The sequence below is a fragment of the Zea mays genome, chromosome 6, assembly GCF_902167145.1.
Source record: "Zea mays cultivar B73 chromosome 6, Zm-B73-REFERENCE-NAM-5.0, whole genome shotgun sequence".
Lineage (NCBI taxonomy): Eukaryota > Viridiplantae > Streptophyta > Magnoliopsida > Poales > Poaceae > Zea > Zea mays.
Window position 1 is genome coordinate 135,181,684 of NC_050101.1, and position 5,537 is coordinate 135,187,220.

The 5,537-nt window shown below is 46.0% G+C and overlaps 1 long non-coding RNA gene across 1 annotated transcript; it reads left to right on the forward strand.

The window, feature by feature from the left end:
- Positions 1 to 4,492: 4,492 nt before the first annotated feature.
- On the forward strand, positions 4,493 to 5,239 carry LOC103630043 (uncharacterized). Its single transcript, XR_554787.3, has 2 exons — positions 4,493 to 4,674; positions 4,840 to 5,239. It is a non-coding gene; the product is annotated as an uncharacterized lncRNA (long non-coding RNA).
- Positions 5,240 to 5,537: the final 298 nt, after the last annotated feature.

A 5,537-nucleotide genomic window follows, 5' to 3' on the forward strand; every position in this document is an offset into this window, starting at 1 on the left:
GACAACAACAAGAGGTATGCAAAAGAAAAAAACAAATTATTAGTGGTCCCTAGATATACCTCATTTGGATAAAAAAGAGAACTGGATAAAAATTTAATTTAGCATTTCGAGAAGAATTTAAGTTTCAAATAAAACCTATAAAAACTATAACATTAGTCTGGAGCAAAATAAGTCGTTCTTAATTTTTAGGATCTATATAAAAAAGCTTCAAGAATTTTAGAGGCCACCTGGTGTTTTATTTTGTTGGCACATTTTATTTAATAAAACAATTACACAAGTGAGTCACCCGAGAAGGACAGTGTGACTCATCGTGGAGTCACGCCAACACGAATGAAGTGACATATACGGAGAGTTTGTTTGGTATCAACGTATCTAATTTGTCATACTGTATGACGTGAACGTACAAACGAATCCAACCCCAGAATGATTTCTGAAGGCGACAAGGGCTCAATAATGCAAATCCAAAACCGTAGTGGGGAATATCCGGAGGAATAGGCGCTTTTTTCTGACCAGGTTTTATGAGAATCTGGCCGTTAAAGAATTTAAATATCGTGAAGATTATATGTGAAGGAAGATAAAGTAATTTAAAGGATTCAAGACTAAAAAGCGACGGATTTCAATTATTGTGACGACTCGATCGATTCTATGTTTATATTAATTTTTTACGGTTTTTATTAAAATGATTTTTATAGAAACGGACTGAAAAGCTAGACATTTATCAGTCTGCCGTATATTCTGTTGCTAGAAGCTAAAAAAACCTAAACAAACAGTACCAGTATTCTTGACCGAGTTGTCCCTAGCCAGAGGAATATACGCAATTATACTTTTTTCGATTATTACGCACACTAGTCATAAATATTTTTGACTTTTTATATATCAGGATAATAAAGAATGGAATCCATTAGCCATCACCATCTGATCTTACAGAATATCGGAATACATTGGCTATGCCACATAAAATTAAAATCGAGAACCATTTTCCACCTTAAAATATAATGTACTATTCCAAACAAAACTCTTTTTAGTAAACTATTTTTCAAGAAGGAATTTGTGAGGTTATACTCAAAGCAAAGGATACATTTATCTTCTCGTTTATGGCTACAAGCCTTTGCGTAGTCCTATTAGTTTTCACTTCTCTTCTTTTCTTTTCTTTTTCTTGAGCTTGTATCTGAGCACTTTTTGTGTTTTAATAAATTTTGGCAAGCGACAACCTCCTGTTTTTCTAAAAAAATAAAAGTCTTTTGAAAATGATTACGTGCTTTCTATAAACATAAAGAAAAATTGTGATTACGTCCTTCCTAAAAAATATTCAAGTGCCTAATCTTACCATCCATCTGAAAACAAATTGTAGTTCAAACTGATATGAGTTATCTTATGTGAACAAACTGTATACTATTTATACATACTTTGTTTAATTATATCTCTTAATTAATATATCTAATTTTAAAACTGATTTCACATATGTGTTCCTAATATTTATACAGATAAAATTATAATCCATTTGCTATATAGTTTTTTTATTTAAAATTATCTCTTTATTTTATTTATTTTAACAAGTAATTATTTTTATCTCAATTTATTATTTATGTGTTGTATCTCTTCGTTAAAATATTGAATTAATAAATCAAAATTTTAATTCTATTTTAGACATTCTTTTATTAAAAATATTTTATTTTATTTATTATAGCACTTACATATTTTTAATCCATTTAAATTTCTATTTGTGGTGTCTTTCTATCAATATATCAAACTTGTATAAGTAGCAAAAGCAGAGTCTAAATTGCTTTTAAACTTATATGAAAGTGTTTTTTAATTCTACTCTTTAATGCAACGCTTTCGTGTGTTCGTACGTCGTCTCACCCACCCCCGCATGCGTTGTCGTCATATTGTGTCATATGCAACAACCCTTGCGCTCTGCCCGCCCTCAGTAATGCTCGGCCGCTCTAACCGATAACCCCCAACCCCCTCCCTCGCGCACAACATCATGTGGTAACGACTGCCCTCATTCACCCGTTGCGCGACGCGGAACAACCGCGCCTTCTTCTCGCTCACGGAGTGCTAGTTTGCACGGTGGATCGATTCTCCTTCCACGATGCCTCCACCTCACCCTTCCCTCTTTCCCCTCTCTCAAGCCAGTGTTGCGAACCGCAAGGGTTTTAAGAGAAGACACATCCCCCGGCCACTAGGGTTTTCCTGACCTCCTCCTCCTCCCCACGTGACACACCACCAACGGGAGCCACGCTCATAAGATTAAGCACCAATAATGTCCTTCGGAGCTCTCATCACGAGGCTGGTCAGATCCAACCGCACCATTGCATCTGTTGTTGCACTGACACGGAGGCGAACAGAAGTGGCATGGACGCCAAATGCTCGCGCGTGGAAGGTGAGCCTGACGTCACCACAAATGGATCCCTTAGTCCCCACCTTGTCTAGAATATATGCATTATCTTCGGCGTTGCGATGCGCTTTTACTTCTATATATGTAGAATAGTGAAGTTGTCTGATGTATTGATAATAGATGGGATACAATATATATAGAGACTCAACCCTAACCCTAATGAGCCGGCAACCCAACTGTGGTGCCGGCCCACACACACACACTCACACACATAGAGAGTCTAACATCCCCCGGCAGTCACAACGGGGGCACCACACACGATGAGACTGGAGTAGAGGCCGAAGGTAGGAGCCGACGGGTTGAAATCCCCCGCAGTCGCAACATCATGATGGTGCGAATGTTGTGGCTGGAGTAGAGATCGGTGTGTGCTCCAAGAAGACGATAACCCCTGGATGCCGAGGTAGCCGAAGTAGATGTGGTCGCGGTCGGGAGACACGCAGCAGAAGCCTGATCTTTGGGAGGGGTCGACGTTCGAGCGTCAACGTCGGCAGGGAGACACAACAAAAGAGCACTGGCAGGCCGACCTTCCTGCTTCTTCGATTGTCCAGATGTCAAGGAGCCCCACCAAGGAGGCCAACAGCAGCGCACGGGTCTGCGCAGGTCATGGTGTCCGCGCCCGCGGCAAAATAGAAGGGGAACGACGGATCTGGTCGAGAAGGCCACGGCAACGACGGATCCAGCCGGGAAGACACAATCCGTCCAAAGGGACGACGGATCAGGCCGAGAAGGCCGCAACAACGTGGATCCAGCCGGGAAGGCCGCGACAGCGACGGATCCGGCGAAGGCGATGAAGGGGTGGGCGGCGAGGCGTGTCCAGCCGGGTAAGGGCCTGCGCTGATCCTGGCAGATGGTTTTAACAATGGCGATGAAAGAAGCTCGATAAGTTTGTGCTGCTAGGTGACGGCGGTGGGTAGTAGCTCGCAGGAAGGCCGGGGAGGGTGCTGCACGTGGGGGCGGCGGCGTGCAACACGTAGGACACACAGGAAGGCCGGGGACGGCCACGACAGCCAGAGGGAGGAGGCTGGCAGATGGGCGGGCAGGAGAGGGAGCCGGTGGCCAGATCCACGGCCATGGCGGTGGCGACTGTGGGTGGAGGCGCGGTGGCACGCAGGGGCTTAGGGAAGAGAGGGTCACCGCACCTGCGATGGGGAAGAACGCCGTGCGCACGGTTCCATGCCCGGCACCGCCATGGGAAGAGGGCCTGCGCTAGAGCGCACGAGCGTGGAGGGGGGGCACCAGGGGCAGCGGCGCGACCAAGTGGAGGAGGGTGCACGCCAGGGGCGGCGACGCGACCAGGTGGAGGAGGGGGAACGCCAGGGAGAGGGTTGTCATGTGCACGAGGTAGGTGACGGTCCAGGTGAAGTAGCAGTAGGGGTCGGCGGCGCCGGCGAGCGACGCTGCTGCCACACTGAGCAGCAGGAAGAACGGCGCGGACGGGGGTGCCGCCATTGCTGGCGGCGCGAGGAAGGCTGCTTGATCCCCTAGATCTAGAAGGAAGCAGCAGCCAGCAGGCAGTGGAGTGGGGGGGGCTCGGTGGTCGGCGGGTGGGAGGCCGCCCCCGGGAGGGAAGGCTGAGCCTCCCGGGGCGGCGGAGGCTGGTGTGGGTTGGAGGCGGCTAGTGTGGGTGGCGGCTGGCGGCTGCAGTGGGTTGGGGGAAACCCTAACCTAGTCTGATACCAGCTCTGATACCATGTAGAATAGTGAACTTGTCTGATGTATTGATAATAGATGGCATACAATATATATAGAGACTTAACGCTAGCCCTAATGGACCGGCAGCCCAACAGTGATGCCGACCCACACACAGCCTAACAATATAGATGAAGCTTATGGCTCATCCGTGATTGGTTCGCTCAGATTTGTTTTCTCAACCAGGATTTGCTCCAATGAGGTGTCAGGAGGACGGTGAGGTGCTGTAGTTGGAGCTCCACATGAGCCACCAGGGCTCTCTATCGGTGCAGCCCGAGCCCAAGCGCAACAAGCCCCTAGTCCCCACTCCATCTCTGGTGGCGTCGACGTCTGGAGTGACGTCGTCTCCTCCCACGCACCAGACCACCTCCTCATAATGGTCCACAACATCCTTGGCAAGTGCACGCCCACGCCCGCCTCTCCCTTCCCCGCCAGTTTTGATCAACCCGCACACCTCCCGCTCTCTAGGGTTCCACGGTCCCACCTGTGTCATCACCTCTCCTATCCAATATACCACCTCATCGTTGTCTCACACGTTCCTTCCCAACTCCACAGTGTAGCCTCTTCGCGACATGATCTAGATCCAAGTAATATAAGTATTCTTCCAACCCTGCAATATCATCTCCGCCCACACTCCTCCTACAACAATCTATTGCTCGTGCCAAAGTGATATGTGTGGATTGGCGTAACTTAGATCAGCTCTGCTCCATTTCCTTAGTTCTCATGGCGTGGCTGGCTGTTGCCTTGTGCAGTTTGTTCATCGTGGGTCTGGTGAAGGAAGGCATCAACATGGAGGAGGAATACTTGGAGATCGGCATATCAGTTATTTTACATTACGATTAGTTTTATTTTATTGATTTGACAAAGTGCTAGATCTTAAAATACACGCAATCTAGTCTTGGAGATTTGGTTAAAAAAAGTGGGTGTCTTGGAATAGATTTATTTTCTTCCTTATGCTTTGGAATGTCAAGTTGGGAGTATCATGTAGTCGTTTGATGTTACATAATTTCTTCAGTTTGGTATAGGAAAATAAAAACATTGTTAAAGCGATTTTTTTCCTATGAACTCCATTTGTTGATCTTATGAATCAACAAATGAATTGAATTAGTCTTGATGATAGTAGCATATAGTTGTTATCATGATTTATTTTTAGTAAACAGAGTGTTCTTTTTAGGCAGTCCATGGGACATGCTTTAGCTTCTATCCTCTTCTTTTATGTGCAACTCGAAGGAGAAGCCCACTCTTGGGTAAGACTCTTGTGCTTATACGATAAAGCTCGCGTGCAATGTGCCTTAGGCTATTTAGTATTGTCCTTTCGGCTGCCCTATATAGGTAGTTCAACATGGTTCTTGTGAAAGAAAGGGATCGACATGGAGGAGGGAAACCTAGAGATTGGCATAGCAGTTCTTTTGCATGATGATTAGTCTTATTTTATTGATCTAACAAAGTG